This window comes from Malania oleifera, chromosome 10, assembly GCF_029873635.1.
Source record: "Malania oleifera isolate guangnan ecotype guangnan chromosome 10, ASM2987363v1, whole genome shotgun sequence".
Classification (NCBI taxonomy): Eukaryota; Viridiplantae; Streptophyta; class Magnoliopsida; order Santalales; family Ximeniaceae; genus Malania; species Malania oleifera.
In genome coordinates, this window is record NC_080426.1 from 8,538,795 (window position 1) to 8,562,590 (window position 23,796).

General features: G+C 37.8%; 1 pseudogene; it reads right to left on the reverse strand.

Moving 5' to 3' along the window:
* Positions 1 to 4,299: 4,299 nt before the first annotated feature.
* On the reverse strand, positions 4,300 to 22,036 carry LOC131166492 (scarecrow-like protein 14; annotated as a pseudogene).
* Positions 22,037 to 23,796: the final 1,760 nt, after the last annotated feature.

Sequence of the window (23,796 nt, forward strand, 5' to 3'; positions counted from 1 at the left end):
TCTTCAATTGGGCTTATATTTTGTAAGAAATTAAAGAAAAATGGGGAAATGGCTTACCCCAGGAATACGCTTACGCCGCTCCTACCACCAATCCGCTCTGGTAGAAATGATGGTAGCGGCGAATGGAGTCCAGTGGTATTTTCGGATTTTCGATCGGGCGAAAATCCGTCACGAAATCGAGGAGAGAGAGAGAGAGAGAACGTGAGGAGAGAGAGAGAGATGCAGAGAGTTACAGAGAAAAGAAAAGAAAAGAAGAAGAAGAAGAAGAATATAATAATAATAATAATAATAATATTTAATTAATATTAATAATTTTTTTTTATAAAAAAAAATTAATTTTAATTAATTATTTTTTTTTTCTTTTTAAATTCGTTTAATTAATTAATTAATTAATATTTTTTTAAAAAAATTTTTAATTTAATTTAATTTATTTATTTATTTTATTTTTTTTGAAATCACTCTATTAATATTTTATATCTCTTTTTTGGGATTTTTACAGTGTATGTAGTTTTTCATAAATTAACTAAAAACCTAAAAACCATTGTTTTCCTAAGGGATGCTGTATCTTAAGTGCTATTTAGTTGAAAATATTTTTTAAAATAAATTACAAAAATATCACATTGTTTTTTTCAATTTCAATTTTTTAACATTTATGTGAAAACTAGAAGTAACATGATATTTTTGGCAAATTTTGAAAATTTTAGATAATTTTTTTACGACTGAATGAACTCTTAACAGTTTTGAAGATGTTTTGTAAAATTATTTAAAAATTTACATCCTTTTTTGTATTTCATCACAGTGTCTGCCTTTGACTTTTTTCAATGATTCATATCAACATGAACTTGTTCAAAGGCTGGGAAAAGGTGAAAATTAAACCATTGATTACATTTGCCATTGAATTCTTCCCTGTGTCTGTAATACAAAATCAGGGTCTTCAAAATTGCCTAAATATATGGTTAGCTCAATCAAACCATGAGGAGAATTCACATAATTTTCAAGGAAATCCTTTTGGGCATTGGAGCTAGACATGCACTTGTCATTCAAATCCTGCCAAAATCATATTTGAATTTATCTTACCTTTATAAATGACAGTTGCTCAGTCAGAACATAGATGAAAAGCACTTGTGTGAGTAGTATGCACTACCTCTATCCTTGGTGCATGGCTCCACGAGCCGAGCTTGTTCAGAGTATTATGCTTGCCTATGACCGCTTGTCTCGTGCGTTTGGGATGGATTTCCATCATATAAATACTAGTGTAGGTTTATTTTCTAGTAGTAGTTTCTTTCTATGCCAAATAAGGTAGTATGACTCCCCAATCACTTTGATATTTCCTAGTGCCCGAGTGAGAATTGCATAGAAAACTCTTTAGGGGAGGGTGAGTGTTCATCCATCTTGTAAAACTCATTAGCTATCATAGTAGTCAGAGGCGCGAGGCGAGCTGAGGTGCAAAGGGTATTTGAAGCCGAGGCATGAGGAACGAGGCGAAGGCACACGCCTCACGAAGATGAGGCGCACAACTATTAAAATGCTGTAAAATGCCTATTTGGGGTAATTGATATATGAATATATGAATATCTAGTAATATTAGAATTTAAAATGCCAAAACATTCAATAGCAAAATTGGATATTTAATGAAATTGCCAAGGCCAAAAGCATCAACAATTCAACATAGTTCAACATCAAAATAAAAGAGTACAATAAAAGATTTCAAAGCAATAACCTAATAAGATTTCAAAGCAATAACCTAATAAAACATTAACATACTCATTTTGTAGTAGTAGCTAATAGCCTAATACAGGCAATAATCCATTTAAGATTTAAGACTTGTATAATGCATTTCCAAGCAAATTAAAAAACAGTAGTTAAATTCAGTAAAAAATAATATTATGTATTAGTTATAAACTTACATTAAAGATTAAACTACATATTTAATTACATATAATATTATACGAAGTAGCAACAGGCAGTAGAAAGAAGAAGAAGAACTAAAAAAGAAGAAGAAATAGAAAAAGATCTAAAGAAGAAGAAGAAGAAGAAGAAGAAAAAGCAGGCAGCAGGACGCAGGCAGCAAAAAGAAGAAGAAGAAGAAAAAGAAGAGGACGACTTACGAAGGTTCGAAGGCTCAAAGACGAGCTCGCTACTGGTTCGAAATGTCGAAGATGAAGTGTCGAACTCACGCTGCTGATTCGAAGGCTCGTAAACGAATTCGCGAAGGCTCCTGCTGGTTCCAAATGCGGAAGACGATGTCATGAAGGGTCATTCTGGTTCAAAATGTTGAAGACGAACTCACGCTGCTAGTTCGAAGGCTCGCGAAGGCTCCTGCTGGTTCGAAATGTGCAAGACGAACTCGCGAAGGGTCATGGGGCTTCAAAGGGTTGAAGAGGGCTAGGGCTTTGGCCTCTGGCCATTTCTTCATTTAATAAGCTCAAAATTTGCAAGGCGCGCCTCATAGAGCCTAGCACCCCTTTGCGCATCATCGCGCCCAACTGTGCCTTTTGTAGGTCACCTCGCCTTGCATGGTATGAGGCGCTGGCCTCCTCACCTCTCTATGCCTCGAGCCAAATGCTTTTAATTACTATGCTAGTTATTGTCAACGTATTTAACCTACTTGCCTCCCTCACTAAACACACAATGTTAACGGAGGTATTGTTAATAAATTACGTTGCTTCAATGTTTACTATTTGCTTTCCACTGCTTTCATAATTTCTTATTGCTTCCGCTGATATTTGATTGAATGATAATGAAAGTGTTTTGTGAATGAATTGTGGTAAACGATAGGTTGGCTAGTTAAGCAAGAGTCATTTAGCTAGCGCCGCACGGTCCGTTCACAAAGGTGTGAAATAGTCCATCTGTGACACATGGCATCAGAGCTCGATTAGTTGCTACGTGAATTTAGTTCCCTTCGTTGTAGGATTGGGAAAGCATTGGTTAATGACCATGACACCAACCAATGTTGAGAGAATTAGTGTGCTGGAAGCACAGACTGAGACGACAGCCAACAATGTGGCCACGGAGATGGCTTAATTAAAAGAACTTGTTGATGAAGTGATGGAATCACAAAAGCATCAAGCAAGTTTGATAAGTGAAATGTCCGAGGACTTTCACCATACTGTGGAAACTTTGCATTCTCGGATAACTAATCTGGATGCAAAGATGAATCTAATGGTTCTTGCCAAGGGAAACTCTAACACTCCAGGGTTTAGCAAAACCAAGGTACCAGAACCCACGATGTATGGGGGTGCCCGTGACGCCAAGGAGTTGGAGAACTTTCTGTTTGATATCTTCATTCCCTTCCATTTATAGGCTTGCCTACGATAAAGATGCTCTCATATGCCATCACCAGGAACAAACTAATCATGGGACCTTTTGGAATGTTCCCTGATCATGAATGATTATGATTGGCAGATTGATACTCTTATAAGCTTTTATAGTAGCCTTTACAATATTCAGTGTCGATCCTCTTCCAATAAGCTTGTTCGAGCACTAACCAAGGACGGTATTTTCATGCTCAAGTCTTATTATAACCATCTTAGCAGCCCCACACAGTGTGTGAACAATTTTCCTTGGAAGCTCATTTTGATAACAGCAGCTCCTTCGAAAGTTGCTTTTTTCACTTGGGAGGCTACACTGGGGAAGATCTTCACCTTAGATAATCTGAAAAAATAAATAAATAAATAAAAATAAAAATAAAGGCTTGACTATTGTGAATGTGTGTTATCTTTGCCTTGAAGAAGCGGAATCAGCGAACCACATCCTTCTCCACTGCCCTTAGACCGGGAATCCCTGGAGCTTGGCCATTTCCATGATCAAGCAGAAATGGGTAATGGCAGCCATGCGTAAATGTGATAATTGGGCTTGCCAAGGGATCCGCTCCAACAAGACCAAAAGGAAGGTTCTTTCCCCTATCCGCTTTGCTATATTTCGAGCAGTTTTGGAAAGAAAGAAATAAAAGGGTTTTTTATGGATAACTAGACTTCTATTACCTCTAGTTGGCATAGTGGGATGCCTGGCCGGGACTTCTGATTTCCCTGATGTTCTTCCTTAACCGGTGTATTTTTTGTTATTTTTTGTTCTCTCTGTACTTGATCAGTATCCCCTTGATGCCCTGTTTTTTCTATTAATAAAATTTCTTTGCTGATATTAAAAAAAAAAAAAAAAGCTATATGAGAGAGAGAGGGGAGGGAGGGAGAGAGAAAGTTCATTCCTTGACAGATTCACATGGCAAAAATTGCACAAAATCTGCATTGAGGAATTCATTATCTTGCCCTACTACCAGTAACAAAATGAACACGTATTGGATTAATGAACAGGCTTCCAAGAAGAGAAACCATATAAAATTTGCCCTTTCCACGCCTACAGTAACCACTGGCTATCTTCTTCAACTACAAAATCCTTGTGATAGCCTGATCTAACCCTCTCCTTCACTACCCTCATGAGCTCCTTATTCAAAGGCAGCTGCCTAAAGCCAGCTCTCAGATTCCGGGCAAGCCACTGCTTATATGTGTCTGGCCTTTCAATTCTCTCTGATCCCTCACATGCAATGACGTTCATGGCCTCCCATGCAATTAGCTCCCTTTCCATCAGCATCCACACTGGAGTCTAGCGAGGCATCAAGCATATCAAACAGGGCAGAATAATGGAAGACAGCCTCTCGGAATTGCATAATAAAGAAAGGAGCACCACAGGCACCATTCACAAACCCAGTATGAAAAAATCTGGATTCATCTTCCTAATTAGGTTCAGTAACAATACTCCTAGTACTCTTCACCGCCAGAGTCTCATCAAGTAAGTTTCTAAACCGATGAAAACAAATTGCCACACAGACCTCATTGCTATCAAACTTTATATACTCCATTTGGATTGTTTCCTATTTTTTTGCTATGGCGCTGTACTAAAATGGAAAATTAAAACTTTCAGGATAATTTTCTAGATGACGTCCCGTCTCCTCAATCCTTTTTTCTGGTCTGAAACCTGGCAGTGGAAAATCAATACCAGTAATCCGAAGCTTTGGAGGTCCACCAGGCCTAAACGAGAGTCGTTGTATGAAGGCAGGCCAGTGGAAACCATAGGAAATACCAAAATAAATAATGTGAAGCCTCATTGCTTTCTCTACTACATTCATTATTGTGTTGTTTGAAAAGAAGTCTGTGAGCTTCTTAAATGGGCATGCAGCAAGAAATAGATGGTAAGCTTTCAAGAAATCAGCAGCTGTTGTTGACCTGCCAATAAGAGCAGTATATGTAACGACCCCGGCCCATCACGTGGGCCCGGAGTACTGCTTTAGTGACGTCTATGTACCTAATACCTTATTCATCATATATAAAACACATATATGTAGAGAAAATAAAATACAAAACGCTTAAAGTACATTACCTCAGTTCTAACTATCTTTATACACAAATATCTTCATTCTCACATAATTACATCTCATAAAACTAAACAAAAATAAAATTTCTATCTACACACTACCTACATAAATTTACACCTCTAACCTGACTCCTCTAGCCTGCTAGACCCGATCTTTAGGATTTCCTGAAAAGATAGTTTGCAAAGTAGGCGTGAGGCACAGCTCAGTAAAGGAAAGACTAAATTAATGTCAATGTGTGGCCAGCATGCATTTAGTGTATAGAAAATAAGCAGTTCACTAAGCAGATAAACACATTTATGAAAACATTCTTATTTTACCCTCACACACACAATTAGCCGAGGATAGGAAAAATTACCCGCCCATACAAGTAACTTCCCTCTGCTCTAATACCATTACTGCTATTAAGGCACTCACCTTTCTCAGCAAGCTTTCGAAATTATCTTATTAATTATTCATATTCACATAAATTAACAGATATGCATATAAAACACTTCCTGTGACAAACAAGTCATTTACTTCCCCCATGTGTCATGGTTATGCGGCCCGAAGGCTGGACTAATGTCCTGGGGGATCCACCTAAACAGTAGTCATATGTACTCTCCGCTAACATACTCTGCGGGTATACGCAGTTCCAACTGCTGGTCCGATTGCCCTCACCCAGGGAGATGCATTCACCTCATGTAGGCAAATCGAACAAGGTCACCTTACACCTCTCAGCACAGGTGTGGGCACACACAGCTACATAACAAATCTCTAGCAACAGTACCATGCTCACAATACACTGGTCTCCGAGGTTGTTAAAGCATATCATGTAATTTAGATAATAGAAAATACCATTTAAAACATTACTTCACATATATTCCCTGTTATTCCAAAACCTGGCCCCCAGCCACAAAATACAACCTAATTCAAAGCCGTTTAAACAAAAACCCGACCCTCGACCGTCAAATCAAAGTCCTGCATTTTTCACAAGCAATTCCAGTATTTTTCACAACAATTCCAATATTTCTTAAACAATTCAGTATTTCACAAACAATTCAGTATTTCAAAATCTCAAATCTAGATATACAATAATCTATATAAATTAAATCATCTGCCACACAATTTTCCACATTTTAACATATTTATATAAACAAACAAACTTTCCACCATTTTATTCAAAAATACCATACCATATATCCTAAATTTGTAAAATCCATTTCGAACGGTTGGTTTTCAAAATAACCTTTAAATTCTTAAATAAATAAATAAATGTATATATATATATATATATATATATATATATAAAACATAACAATTAAATTAATTCAATTTTCATTAAAAAACTGACTTAACTTAATCCCCTTACTTGATTCCTGAAAAACCCGCTAACACCCCAGCCTACGCCCCACGGCGTTTAAAATCCCTAAAACTCTGAAATTCAAATTTCACTATATTACTCATCACAATCCTTAAAGTAACTTTCCCTAAAATTACCCTAAACTCTAAATACCCTAAATAGCCTAATAAATCCTAAATTTTTAAACTTACCCCCAATTTAAGATTGGTACCCCGAAACTCCAATTCGAAAACCCGCTCTGGTTAGATTGTAGAGAATCTCCCCACGAATCTTATAGCAATTTCCGTTCGTTAATTGGGCTTATAGTTTAAGAGAAATTGAGGTAAGTTTGAAAATTGACCTTACCCCAGGAGATATGTCTACGCCGCTCGCACGACAGATCCGCTTCAGTAGAAGTGTCGATGGCGGCAAACAGAATCCAACAGTATTTCCGAATTTTCGATCGGCCGTATATCAGAGGCAAGATTGAGGAGAGTGGGAGAGAGGGGACGGAGGAGATGTGGGGGCGCTGTCTCTGTTCTTTATATATCATTATAATATTATAATATTGTATTATATTATTTAATTAATAAAAATTATTATTTAATTACTTTTAAAAAAAAATAATTTTTATTCTAATTAACTTTTTTTTTTTTTTTTTTAAGGACCACTACATTTCTGTGCTAGCCAAGTATGCCGCGATACCATTGGCAAAATAACTAGCCAACCTCTAGACTCCATCTCCAATAGGAGAAGAATGCCGCTCGATCTGCTCCAGTAGATCATTTGCACTCCTGCGATCATCAGCTACAACAACCTGTGCACAGAGGTTTAGAAGAGTTCTCAAATCTACCAAATCCCTCCTGCTTCCTCATTATTATTTCTTACCCCGACTCTTTCTACCTTTAGAACCTTTCAATTGAATGTTTTGATGGACATCCTTGCTTACTTCATTCCGCAAAGGGACTTGAGGTGCACAATTTTCTTCACTACCTAGCAACACCATATCAAACATTTCTGATCTCACAAATGCTTCAGCATAAATAGCCAACTGCTTAGTACTCCTCCCAGACACTAAATCCACATCCTCAGGATGATGATGATGATGATGATTCTTTCCACCTCTCGACCCATCCAGGGAGTACTCCCTCTCATGCTTCTCCTCATCCACTACCACATTGTTAGCCTCTTCCTCTAGATTTTCCTCGGGAAACAACACATTACTCTTCAACTTGATAGACAATTCACCATCATTCGGAGGGAACCTGTACGCTTCCTCAATGCCTCTCTGGAGTTGCAAACCTCAAGTTTGCTACCAAATGGAGAATCCATAAACCTGTCTACCACATTATCACCACCATTTGATGAGCCAAGTAGAAGTTGATAGGAACACTTTGCCCATAACAGGGAACTTCAAAGTTACCATTGCCATTTCATTCATTGTTATTCCCACTATAGTTCTCAAAATTCTGATCCAAAAAATATGGAACTTGGTGATTGGGAGAAGGGGGATACTTCTTCACGAGAATCTCATAAAATGATTTCTCAGTAGCTTTAAGCACTGCTAAATTGGACTTCTGGAACATACAAATATTCTCATCCACATCGTCTTCCATAAGCATCTAGTTTATGTAGTTGAATACCTCATCACTAAACTCATATTTGATGGGGATCAACATGCACCTCGAGTATCTTTCGCAGATATTGTGACATGTGAATGACCACCCGAAGTTCACCATTGGATGTGAACTTTATTTGCAGCAATTGAAGCTTCTCTTGGAAGCTAGCTTAGAAAGAGGATGACAACTTGCAAGTCAAAGAGTCCTTTTTTTTTTCAAAGAAGCATTTATTTCATTTTAAGTTCCCCAGGACAAGGCAACAAGTCAAGCCTCTGCTTCTCCAGAAACCTCACTGCAGACCACAAACACTCAGCGTCCCCTGTCAGTCTGAATGTGGCATATAATATTCTTTGCTCATCAGTGCAGCACAATACTGTTAGGATCTTTTCCATCTCCTGTATCCATTTCTCTAGCATGATCGGGTATGTACTCCCTGAGAAAGTCGAGGGATTTATCTTGGTAAACTGTTCAATCGTGCAGCCTTGGTCTACTGATGGACTTCTTTGCTGCCAAGAACTTCATGCTATCTCAGCCATGACCTGCTGAGCAACACTGCGCAAGATTGCATCATAATTGTTGCCACCCATACTCTAGGGCCTCGCATCATCACCACCTCCAGCATGAGCGTTGCTATTTCCAGGGTCCATCTTGAAAATGGAACAGAAGCAAATTTACAATCCTATCATCATAACACGCCTATTACATTTATTTATCTAAGAACCATAGTATATACTCCAATACCAATTGCCTTTACATCCTCATTCCTAATTTAAGATTCAATTTTACCACTCAGAAACAAAAACCAGCAATAGTTTACCATGATTTTCCTGAAATCGCCACCCTAGGAAAATCACGGAAACCGCCATAGAATTTCCTGCCTCCAGGTAAAGGGACAGAACCCTAAATTCTAATCTTAATCCTCCCCAATATTCATTCCTATACTCTCGTATTGTTATCTGCTATATCCTAGAGTCTGCAGAACCTAGCAACCTATGCTCTGCTACCAAACTGTGACGCCCTGATTTTTTTTTTTTTTTTCTTACAACCAATTACCTTTGATACCATAATAAAAATAATAACAATAATAATAATAAAGACAACCAAGTCAACCCGAACCCAAAGTGGGGTACTGGGGACACATCTGTCCATACACATACTTTATCTATGTAGCAGAAAACATAACACATTTAAACTTTATTTACAACACCAGAGTACTACATGTCTCCAAAATGTACACATAACCCCCAAAAATAAATCAACTACTATTTCAAGGTTTATACACCCATAATCTTTTTTCCAAATTAAACCCACACACCCTACACTACAAGGCGACGTATCCTCTATCTCGGAGCTCGCTCCGCCTGACATCCCAAATTTCCTGAAATATTTAAGTTCTATAGGGGTGAGACACCTCTCAGTAAGGATTGAATAAATTATTGTCAGTGTGTGGCAAATGAGTTTTACTGCAACAACTATCTATACACTTTACTTATGCTATCCTTAAATAAATAAGACTTCCATATAATTAAATCGAACTATAGAATTCAAAACACATATATCATTACAGTTTATAATAAACTCACAAACATGTATATATATACTTATAACAGCATATCATATATAGTATAACGCAGTTTAATAATTCCAGACTCCACACGTTCCATTCACAGTTCACATTCGTTGGGATTGAGGCATTACGTCTCGCAGTCCCCCAATCCAGCCATACACATCAGGCACTCGCTGAGAGGCATTACGTCTCGCCGTCCCCCGGGATCTTTCTGTAATTATTATCATCGGGGCATTACGTCTCACCATCCCCCGGGATCTTTCTGTACTATTACTTTAACACCACCAGTATTTTCCCAATTTTTAATTATTCAAGCAATCATACCAGAACATCCCATCCATAAAGCAGTATAAATCTGTCATTTCCATAATTTGGTATTAAATCACATTTCACAATTCAACGCGGAATCTATCATCATAAAATAGTCTACTGGTTATTCTTATGCCACACAGTTTGAGTATAATTATTAATACAATAATTACCCTATAACATTATAAATTTTGCTGGTGATATTGTATACCAAGGTTTTTCTCAAACTCATGTTACCAAGGTTTTTCTCACATACCCATTTAATAAATCAACCATAATTTCCATACCCATAAAATTATTTAGAAAACCATAATCATTATTCCAATATTCACATATTATAATTTATTCGGTCGAATTTCTAAAAATTTCTGACATAAATAATTCCCCTTACCTGATTTCCAAAGGAAACGCTAGCAGGGATCCTAGCCAGCGCCTACGATGGCCGCACAAAACGTTGTATTTCACAACCCTAACTTCATCATTTCAACCCCAGAATACCTACGTCCTAACATTCCCCAGTCCACACAAATTAAATAATTAATTATTATTAAAAACAACTCTTTTGTCCTGGTTTTGGGGTGGTGCCCAAGAACCCCAAATCACGAATCCTCTCCGATTAACTTGGAAAGAATCACCCCTAGAACTTTGTGGTGGTTTCAATCGTCGAATCAAGCTAAATTCGGGCCAGAATCAAAGAGAGAAGGCAGTGGGGCTGTAGCCCTAGAAAGAGAGAGAGTGAAGAGAGGAATTTGTTTTCGCGGATAAAATGATCCATGGCCTATTTATAGGTTGCACCCGTCAACGTGTATAAAAGGTTCGTCAACGAGTCAAAGAAGGATGATCGTCGACGAGAACAACGGGTTGGTCGACAAGTCTATTAAAACCTGAAATTCGCTGGCTCTCGAGATCTCCTCGTCGACGAGTCCCTGCTATATTGAATCGTCAAATTTTCCACCCTTCTTCTTTTCTTTCTTTTTATTTTCTTTTTCCTTTTCCTTTACTATTACTTTTTTCGGGTCTCTACATCCTCCCCTCCTTGCAAAAATTTCGTTCTCGAAATTTGCTATCTTTAATTTGCACCAATTCTCAAAGAAAATCATCAAAATTTTATTAATTACCCTCACTTATAGCGAAGGAATACCGTGGTTACAAAAGAGGGTCCTGGGAGATTACAATCATCCACATAAATAAAAGTTCTCCCAAAACCATTCATAACCTAAAACCAAAATATATTTCTATAATTAGCTATCCTACACTGTACAAGTCTTTACACAAAACAATCAACTCCTCTCTGGGTCCCACTAAATAGGTGCGGATATCTCTGACCTATCTTTTCCTCCAATTCCCATGAAACTTCTTATAATACATGATTGCGCCAGAATACTTTCACTAGTGAAATCTTCTTTGTAAGCAATTCCTGTTCCTTTCGATTTAGAATCTGCATTGACACTTCTTCATATGACAAAGTATCCCTAAGCTCTAGTGCCTCATAACTGATAATATGAGAGGAACCTGGGACGTATTTTCTCAACATAGATACATGAAATACGTCATGGATTCTGGACAATGCAGGAGGTAACGCTAACATAGGCAACTAGACCCACTCTTTCTAAGATCTCAAATGGTCCAATATATCTAGGGTTTAGCTTACCCTTTTTCCTAAACCTCATTATTCCTTTCATCTATGCAACTTTTAAGAACACGTGATCCCCTGCATCAAACTCCAACTCTCACCGGCGTGTATCTGCATAACCTTTATGCCGACTCTAAGTTACCTTGATTCTATCTCTAATAAGTCTGACTTTATTGTAAGTCTGTTGTACCAACTCCGGTCCCAAAACCTGTCTTTCACCAGTTTCATCCCAGTACAATGGGGATCGACCCCTCCAACCAGGCTTCATATGATGTAATCCCAATGCTGGCCTGGTAGCTGTTCTTATAAGCAAATTCAACCAGTAGCATGTACTGGATCCAGCTCCCACCGAAGTTTAATACACAGGCCCGTAGCATATCCTCCAGTATCTGTATCGTTCTCTCTGTCTATCTATCGGTCTGAGAATGAAAAGTTGTACTAAATGTCAGCTGAGACCCCATAGCCCTTTGCAAACTCTTCCAGAATTGTGACGTAAACCGTGGGTCTCGGTCAAATATGATGGACACTGGCACCCCATGTAATCTCACTATCTCCTATACATACAGCCCCGCCAACCTACTCATAGAGTAGCTAACTCTGATGGGAAGAAAGTGGGCAGTCTTCGTCAACCGGTCTACGACCACCCAGATGGCATCCTGACCATGCAATGCTAGCAGCAATCTCGTGACAAAGTCCATCGAAATGTGCTTCCACTTCCATTCAGGTATATGGAGGGATTGCAACTATCCCGCCGGTCTCTGATGCTCAGCTTTCACCTACTGGCATGTCAAACACTGTCCCACGTAGTCAGCAATCTCCTTCATATTTACTCTTACCAAAAAGATTCCCGTAGATCCATGTACATTTTGGTGCCTCCCGAGTGCACTATATACAAGGATTGGTATGCTTCCTCCAGGATAGTCTTTTTAATTTCAGCATCTGCAGACACACAAAGTCTAGTACGGAATCTCAAAGCTCCATCATTTGAAATACAGAATTCTGCTCCCGGACCACTCTGCACCTTATCCATGATCTTCATCAATTCCGCATCTTTCATCTGAAAAGCCTTAATTCTTTCCTATAATGTGGGTTGTACAACCAGATTAGCGATAAACGCCTGATGATCACCCTCTACAAGTTCCAACCCGAGTCTTTCCAAAATCCATTCTGATCTAATGTTGCACTACCACTACTGTGACGCCCCGATTTTCATACCATTTTGTTCCAATAAATAATCAATATTCATATCACACATCGGCCACGTCAAAAACTCTGATACCATTAAGCATAACCTGACCCAAAGCGGGTACTGGGTAATCAGTCATACAAACAACCCTAACAGCGGAAGTCAATATTTATAATCATTCAGAATACAAATAACCAGAGTACTAAACATTCATATTCATATATATACATATCTAACATATTCCCAAAAATAAATCAAAACTCTAGGGGATTCACACATCCCTAGCTCAAACCACTCACCCTGTCTAATCGGGGTATCAGCTCCCCTCTATCTCGAAGCTCTATTACCTGGCCTGTCATGGTTCCCTGAAATATTTAGATATTTGGATGAGACACATCTCAGTAAGACAGAATAAATTACTTATAATGTGTAACAGTATGAGTTTCATTATATCATAACATATATTCATTTCAATGATAATACCATCTGAGAAAAAATATACCAACTATACTCATAATCATATAGATATAAAACACAAGCTTTTAAAAGCTTTAATTCCATTTTCAACTCATTCACATGCAACCCATATTTATCAGCGAAAGTTCCTAAGGATAGAGGAGATTACACGCCCATACATGTAGCTCCCCTCTACTCTGATATCGTTTGTAACCTTCCCCGATTAACTCGGGTATGGCTACAACTGATACTTATCAGGGCACTCACCTTACTCAGTAAGCCCTCAGGAAGAGAGTTTTACTTCGCCTTAGTTATCTATGTTATAAACTCGCACTCTTTCTTTTCACTTTCAATTTCATTTCATCATCTAGCACAAGAGTGTCCTCGGTAACTAATACATCCGCGTCTGTAACTCATGACTACCCTGAGGATATTCTTCACACCATGCTTCCCCCCATGATCGAGGTTAATTCTCTCCACGCCATGCTTCCCCCCATGGTCGAGGTTGTGCAGCCCGAAAACTAGATCTAACCGCGGTTGGCCTACCCAGTTAGATCAAAATAGGAAATCCATTCATGCTCCTGTAGTACAATTGGCATGCCATATAACCCTGCTCCGGACCCAAGGGGCAAAACTACCCTTCCCACTGGCTCAATCGACTGTCAACACCACACTCACCATAAGACCGTGTGGTTGCACTAACACCTCACTAGCAACAGTACTGTGCTCTATATCAACAATTGTCCATCGGGGTTCTCATTTCCACATTACATCATTCACATTTCACATTCACATTTCAGTATTCATATTGCAGCATTCACATTACAATATTCACATTTTCACATTCTCATTTCAGTATTCACATTGCAGTATTCTCATTGCAATATTCACATTTCTAGCATTCACATTTCAGTATCCACATTGCAGTATTCACATTGCAATATTCACATTTACATTTTCACATTCCAATATTCACATTTCAACATTCACATTCCCATATTCATATTTTCATATTCATATCTCACGTCATAATGATATACATCACATTTCAATATTCTCCCCATTTTCTGTTTCTTTCCCATCTATTCAATTCCCATTCCATTCTCATAATACTATAAATATATATATACCTTATTTTGCAAACTTCCACATTTCTCAATGAAACATATCATATTCCCACATTTCCCCATTTATTAAAGAAAACATTTCCATAATCGCATTTCATATTTCAAAACATTACAATTCAGTATTACTCATATGTCACACCATTGCATCTATTATTCATATCAATATATACAGTTAAAATATCATATCACAATTCACATATTCATTCAATCCATAAATTTCTAAAATACTGCTATAATTTGTTCCCCTTATCTGGCTTACTGAGAGGTCCATTAAAAACCCAAATCTTACGCCCGCAGTGTCCGAAACTTAAAATCCTAAAAATCACAATTTTCCCAAATTAGTAAACCCAACTCCCAGAACAATTTTCTTTTAGAACTTCCTAAGTTACGAATACTCCAAATAGCCTGATTTTAGGATGGTGCCCCAGAACTCCAAAATAAAAATCTTGTTGACCTTACTAGATTTAAAATCTTGTTATCTTGTTTTGATACTAACAAACAAGTGAAATTTAATGTATTTGTGTGAGTAATGATATTTCAGGGCTTATATATGAGAAAGTAAGGTAAAAGTGCTCACAAGGATCAAATGAAACTTAAATGAGTCAAAGCATGGATTTAAAGATGATATATTAAACCTTGAAGATTATGAGGACATGAATGAGTTGTTGAAAGTTAAGGAATATTAAAGTCAAAAGAGCCAAAGAAAGGCAAAGTGAGAAAGCTCAAAGAATATGGAAGCTTAAAGAAATGATGGACTCAATCCAAGGACAAAGCATGAAGACTCAAGAACCTAGAATGTTAATGTCTTAGAAGTCTTATGTAAGTGCTTTAATGTTTAAAAAATCGTTTGAAATATTTTGAAGCTCTTAGGTTAACTTCTTGGACCTAGATACCTTTTAAAATACTTGGAAGATATTTTTATAAGGTTAAAAATTATCTTAAAAAGGTTAAAATCATTTTTGGAAGGAAAAGCACCAAAAAGAGTTTTTCCAAATGCTATCAGTTTTTATACAGCTGCATTGAGGTGAATTTTTCTCTATCAAAATCGCCTTATTTTAAAATGTGTTCACCATGAAAGTTGTAGGATTTTCTCTTAGCTTTCTTTTGACACCAAGAACACTTAATTTGGAGTTATACAGAAAAAGTTATGGCCAAAACACTGAAACGGGGTCACAGCTGTCAGACATCTAAACACTGTTCACGGGAGGGACTTCAGCTATCTGAAAAGCACACACAACCACTTCAGACATCTGAACTTGACACTTCAGACTTTTGAAGATTTTCTGGGACAAAAATACAGCAGGCAGTAGCTGTTCAGACATCTGAACTCGCGACTTCAGACATCTGAACCTAGCACCTCAGACGTCTGAACCCTACTTCACCTCAAACGTCTGAACCCTACTTCAGCCATCTGACCCTGTCCAGTTCATTTTTTAAGGGATTTCAGGAACTTTAGATGACTAAACTCGAATCTTCAAACATCTGAACATTGTTCAACGGGCAAATTTTTAAATTCTAATATTTTAAAATATAGCCATTTTGAGCTCCAATTTTTCTAACAACTTGGGAAACTCTCTAACGAAACTTTTGCAACATGGAAACAAGTTTGAAAGCCTATAAATACATGATTTTGCAAATCAAAATACATCCAAGAATTGAAAAATCTGTTTTGAGAAGCTAAAAGCCCTCTTGTTCTTACAAGTTCTCTTGCTCACTCATTGCAAAACTCTTTTGCTAGGATATTCTGAAGTGCTAATCCTTCCTCCACTGAATTTCTACTACTAATCCTCATCTAAGAAGGATATTGATGAATTCTACACTTGAGCTTCATTCTATTTCATATTGATATTTTACATTGAAGTATATAGTACTGAAATTGTACTAACTTGTTCTTTGAGAGAGTATACGTAGATTTTATCTTGTTTTCTTGTAGTCCTTTGACGTTACAAGGATTGTTTGGATCGTTGGCTAAGCAAGGGGATATTGCTTAGAGAGGCGAGCTCTAACCTAGTTAAGGAGTGACCGAACGAGGGGATATCGTTTGGAGAAGGCAGGCTCTAACCTTAACAAAAGAGTGTTGTAAAGGTTTGTTCCATCCGTCAACGGAACAAGTTTAGTGAATCCTTTGGTGGTTTTGCCAAAGGCGAGGACGTAGGCTGTGTTGAAGCCGAGCCTCGTAAAAATCTCCGTCTCACTCTCTCTTTCCCTATTCTTTATTTTCAGTTCATATACAACTGCGTGGATGTTCTAAATATCTAAATTATACATACTACGTATATTTGGAAATCAAGTAAACTTAAGAGTCTAATTTTGATTTGCGTTGCGGAAACCGAAAGGGAGTACGTTGGTTACATCATATCTTGCAGAAACCATACGGGAGTACGTTACTTGGTTAACATCCCAAAGATAAATTTACCAAGAGTTTATTTGAATTCTAAATATTTGAAAAGAGTGATTGGATTCATTTATACAGAGCTTTGTATCAGCAAGCATAAATTCTCATTCACTACAGGGCTTGGTTCAAATTTGGCTAATATCAACAAACAACCATTTTGAGTTTTTATATTACATAAGTGTTGTGTATTGGCTTGTTTGTTTGCTTTTTAATTATAGTTGTCTGGTTTGGTTGAATGATTGGATGTTTGTATGGTTAAGGATTAAATACAGAAACTAAGTTCTTGAGTGCTTAACAAATTAAACAAATAAGTCACAAATTGGTTAAAAGAAATAAAATAAGTTTAAGAATTCTAAAAAGGAATTAAAAGAAATTTTTAAAAGTCAATTCACCCCCCTTTGGGAAGCTATTCCTAATTTCAAATCTGATCCGGTTAAGTTGTAGAGAATCTCCCCACGAACCTCGTGGTTGTTCCTGATCGTCAATCTGGGCTATAACGAAGCTGGAATCGAAGAGAGGGGGAAAACCGTAGGTTTAAAGAGAGTGAGCGAGAGGAGAGAGAAAATCACATTCAAAATGAGGGTTTACATATTTATAGGTCGACGTTCGTCGACGAGTTCAAGTAATTCGTCGACGAGCCCATGAAGGCACTTTGTCGATGAGGAGGCTGGTTCCTCGACGAACCTAAAATTCCCTGAAATTTCCTATCTCTCGATATCTTCTCATCGTTGAGACACGTGTACTTCGTCGATGAGACCTATAGGGGCATTTGTAGACGAAGTCCTTGGGTTCGTCCACGAACCCCTGCTGATCCCCCTTTTCCCTTCTATTTCATTTCTCTTCTTTTATTACTTTCATTAATTTAATTTTTCGAGTCTCTACATTCTCCCCTCCTTATAAAATTTCATCCTCGAAATTACTACTCATCACCTTTTCATTCTCACAGAAAACATCCTAATTTTATTAATTACCCTCACTTATGATGGAGGAATATCGTGGTCACATTTATGGTCCTAGGAGATTACAATAATCCAAATAATATTCTCCCAAAACCATTCATAAATAAAATCAAAACATTGCCTATCTTATACTACACTTTACAAATCGAAATACATACCTTCACTTTTACTTGACTGGCTCAGCGCTAAACTCCACTCAAGAGATGTGGATATTTCTAGCGCATCTGTTCCTCAAATTCCCAGGAAGCTTCCTCTATTGCATGATTGCGCTATAACACTTTTACCAATGGAATCTTCTTTGTACGCAGCTCTTGTTCCTTCCAGTCTAAAATCTGCAATGGCATCTCTTCATAAGATAAGCATCATCGAGTTTCAATGTCTCATAACTAATCACATGGGAGGGATCTGGGACGTATTTCCTCAACATGGAAACGTGAATTACGTCGTGGATTCTAGATAAGAACAGTGGTAATGCTAACCTATAGGCAACTGGACCCACTCTTTCAAGAATCTCAAACGGTCCAATATACCTAGGGCTCAGCTTACCCTTCCTCCCAAATCTCACAACTCCTTTCAGTGGTGTCACTTTTAGAAATACATGATCTCTTGCGTCAAACTCTAACTCTCGTCAGCGAGTATCTGCATAACTCTTCTGCCGACTCTGTGCTGTTCTAATCCTGTCTCTGATGAGTCAGACTTTATCATGAGTCTGCAGTATCAATTCTGGCCCCAAAATCTGTCTTTTCCCAATCTCATCCCAGTATAACGGGGATCGGCACCTCCTGCCATATAGCGTCTTATATGGTGTCATCCCAATGCTGGCCTGATAGCTGTTATTATATGCAAATTCAACCAATGGCAAAAACTTTATCCAACTACCTCCGAAACCCAGCACACAAGCTCGTAGCATATCCTCAAATGTTCCTCGTGTTCCTATGGGCTCTTTGAATACACTAGTATGTCATCAATAAACACTACCACGAACCGATCTAGATACCAATGAAAGACCTTGTTCATCAAATCCATAAACACTGCAGGAGCATTTGTCAACACAAACGGCATTGTAGTAACCCGACCCCGAGAAAAAAATAATAATAAAATAAATAAAATTAAAAAAAATAATATAAAATAAATAATAATAAATAATAAATAAACATAACATAAATAAATAAATAAAGAGATATTTTGGAGAAAATATTTTGAAAAGAGATATTTTGAGATATTTTAATATAAATATCTTGGAGGAAATATTTATTTAGATTACTTAAGGGCTAAGTTAGGATTTATTCTATAAATTCTCTTATTCTCTCTCTCTCTCTCTCTCTCTCTCTCTCTAAGATCCTTCGCCGTTCGTCGTCCGTTTCCAAAAACGGAGGGTACTGCGTGGATCAGAAGAGGAAACTCTACACTTATAGTGGATCAGATCGTCGTTTCGGAGAGTTTCGGGTTTTCCCAAGAATCGAGATAGGAATCTGATCCTAATTTTGATTGGATATTTGGATAGCAGTAGAAAACATAGTAAGGTTATGTTCTGTGGTTTTAGGTTTTTGGGATCTCAGGTTGTCGTTTTAGACCTTTTTCGTATGAAATTTAATTTTGAATATAAGATAAGGGGAACTTAATGATTTAACTGCTTATTTGTGAAATTCTACCAAGTAGAAATGCCGGCTTGACGATTTTACGGTTTTTGGTAGAAACGAGGATTTCGACGTATGATCTCCAAATTTTACAAACATCGTTATTTGTGTTTATACTATAGTAGCAGAGGCTCAATTCCTTTATTTATTTAGTTAAACTATGTATATTGAATTTCTATCATTTAGCGGGTTTTTGTATCAAACTTGTGTGATATATGTTGATATGAGAATGAATGGATTTTCTATACTATTGATATAGAATATGGGAACGAAGTTCCATATTTGTTATACTGAAAATGTGATTAAACAAAGGCTGGTGATACGCCGAGCCGCATCAATAAACAAAGAGGGGTAAACTGAGTGGAAAGACGCCGGTTTGAACCCAATGCTATTATGTGAATTTGTGAAAAATACTGGAATTGCGCAAGTTATCATATTTGTATAAATTGAATTTATGATACACGGAGCCACAGCTTGAGAGTCCCGGGAGGGTTGAAAAATACTTTCTTTGCAGAGTTGAAATAAACTACTGTTATATGATACGGCACGATATCGTAGCTAGATGTACACGTGCAATCACACGTATTAAACGATGTGGGTACCAAGATGGTCGGCTAGTAGGGTGAAACCATTGGCTGATATTGGGCCAATGGAGGCATTCACATCGTATGTAGGTACTCGGCAGTGTCTGCATGAACAGGGCATTGGACAAGTATCAGTGCACAACCCGAGCCACGGGGTAAAACTGGTTATAGGGATATTTTGTTGTTGGTCATCTGATAAATCATAAAATGGTCGAAAGACAGATGTGGGAATTTTGTAATATGAATAATGATATAACTGGTGCATTACTGTATTGAAAATATTTGATTTATATTCCAGATATTGAATGAAAATATGCATATACGCAGTCACACACTGTTGTAACTCCTTCTTCCTTACTGAGAGGTGTCTCACCCTATCTTACAACCTTTGTTTTCAGGTCCATTAATGCGTCAGTCCTAATAGCTAAAAGGACTAGGAGATTGTTTTTGAACAGGTTACGTAAGCATCTGAATCATGTAGTAAATCTTAGATGAAGTTCCTTTTTGGAGGGTTGTAATAATGAGAATTGTTTTAAGTCCGAAATATGTAAATTATGGATATATTAGTGAACTCTAGTAGAAGTCTAGTAGAAATCCCAATGGATGTTTATGTTTTTCCGCAACATTTACATCATTATTATGTATGTTTTACACCTGTATGTCTCTGTTTAGGGCGGGTTGTTTCCATATCTTGAACAAGTATAGATATTATGTATGAAAGAGTGACACTTGGGTACGTATAAAGGGCCGGGTCGTTACAGGCATAACCAGAAATTCATAATGGTCATACCGAGTCCTAAATGTTGTTTTCGGCACATCTTTCGCCCTGACCTTCACCTGATGGTACCCAGACCGTAGATCTATCTTCGAGAAAACTTGTGTCCCCTATAACTGGTCAAATAGATCATTGATGCGGGGAAGCGAGTATTTACTCTTGATAGTTACTTTATTAATTTCTCTGTAGTAGATGCACATTCTCATCAACCCACCCTTCTTCTTCACATATAATACCGACACTCCCCAAGGCAACACGTTGGGCCGAATAAATCTCTTATCTAACAGTTCCTACAACTGTTCTTTCAACTCCTTTAGCTCTGCCGGTGTCATTTTGTACGGCGCTTTAGAAATCGGCGCTGTCCCCGAAACTAGATCAATAGTAAACTCTACCTCATGAACAGGAGGTAGTCCCGACAAATCCTCGGAGAAAACATCTAGAAAATCCCTCACTATCGGGATATCCTCAACCCTCAACTCCCCTTCCAACACCTTTTTCACACTGGCCAAATATCCTTGACAGCCTTCTAGCAATAATCTCCTCGCCTGAATGGTGGATAACAACCATGGTGGGGTGCGCACACATGACCTCACGAATCTGTACTCCTGTCCTCCTGAAGGTCTGAACACTACCTCTCTCTGATTGCAGTCAATACTGACATAGTGGGCAGCTAGCCAGTCCATCCCCAAAATTACCTTGAACCCATGCATATTCAAAACCACCAGGTTAACTGATAAAGACCTCCCCTGAATATAGACTGAACAGTTCCTAAGTACTTTCTTACATATCTCTACAGCCCATATCAACGTAGTCACTGACAAACTGATATCTAACGACTGAGTTTCTAACCCACACAACTTAACAAATTTTCGGGCGATAAAAGAATAATTCACCCCTGAATCAAACAAAATAGTAGTTTTATATGACAGTATTAAGACAGTACCTAGCACCACATCTCCTGCTACCTCAGCATCTCCAGGTGCCGGCGCATATCGTGCCAAGGCAGTATTCCTTTGTTGTCCCGCTCGAAGGGCCTGGTGACCTCCTCTGTATGGTCTAGGAACAGGCGCAACAACTGGCAGTGCTCGGCAATCTCTCACCATATACCCAAGCTGATGGCATCAGTAACAAACAATCCCCTAAACTCGGCACTCCCCTGAGTGTCTCCTGTAGCATATGGGACAAAGAGGGGGCATCTATCCGCCCTATACTGCCCAATTTCCCACTCCCTGTCTCCGTCCTCTATTATCCTACCTTCTTCAAGGCTCTCGGTTGGACCCTGCCTGAAAATCTGGAGCCACAGGCCTCTTTCCTTAGCTCTGTAATGCAGCACCTCTCTGGAGGTTATTCTCAATCACTGCAACTCTATCCACTACCTCTGCAAAAATCTGGGCCCAGAAGCCTATGACCTACTCAAACAAGTTCTGTCTTAGGCCCTCCTCGAACTTTCTCGCCTTCTTCTCTTCATCTGGCACCAAATATGGAGCAAATTGGGACCCCATTTATCAAAGAAAACATTTCCATAATCGCATTTCATATTTCAAAACATCACAATTCAGTATTACTCATATGCCACACCATTTCATCTATTATTCATATCAATATATACAGTTAAAATATCATATCACATTTCACATATTCATTCAATCCATAAATTTCTAAATTACTGCTATAATTTATTCATCTTACCTGGCTTACTGAAAGGTCCGTTAAAAGCCCAAATCTTATGCCCGCAGCGTCCGAAACTCAAATCCTAAAAATCACATTTTCCCAAATTAGTAAACTCAACTCCCAGAACAATTCTCTTTTAGCACTTCTTAGGTTACAAATACTCCAAATAGCCCATTAAACCCTAAAATAACTTACTCTGATTTTGGGATGGTGTCTTGAAACTCCAAATTGAAAATCTGCTCCAGCTAAGTTGTAGAGAATCTCCCCACGAACCTCATGGCGGTTCCTGATCGTCAATCCAGGCTATAACGAAGCCGGAATCGAAGAGAGAGAGAGAGAGAGAGAGAGAGAGGAAAAACCGTAGGTTTAGAGAGAGTGAGCAAGAGGAGAGAGAAAATCACGCTGAAAATGAGGGTTTACATATTTATAAGTCGACGTTCGTCGACGAGTTCAAGTAATTCGTCGATGAGCCCATGAAGGCACTTCGTTGATAAGGAGGCTAGTTCGTCGACGAACCTGAAATTCCTTGAAATTCCCTATCTCTCAATGTAGTAACCGGGAAAAAATAAAATAAAATTTAATAAAATATATATAATAATAAAATAATAAAATAAAATTAATTAATTAAATTAACAAGTTATGCTAAGGAACAAATATATATATATATATATATACATAAATATTAAAGCATGTATATATATATATATATATGTGTGTGTGTGTGTGTGTGTGTGTGTGTGTGTGTGTGTCTATATATATATATAAGTTATTATGATATACATTTAATATATAGGTTAACGGTATATATATATAAGTGTGAAAGCTTCTTCAAGAAGCTTTACTTTAATTAATGATTATTATGATATTAATATATATACAAAATGGTGTGCAAGCTTCTTCAAGAAGCTTGCTTAGATCTTTTTTTTTGGAAGTGCTCTCTCTCTCTCCTCTCTCTCTCCTACGACTCTCTCTCTTCGATTCCGGGCTAGTTTTACGCCGGATCAACAAACCAAAGCCACCACGACGCTCCTGGCGAAGTTCTCTACAAGTCTGCCGGAGCGGATCGTCAGGAAAACGAAGTTGGATTTCATCCCAAATCTAAGGTAAGGCTTTATATTCAATACTTAGATTTTTGACAGTTGAAGAAAGTGATATACGTGTAAAAATACTGAACTTTAATACAGGAAATTTT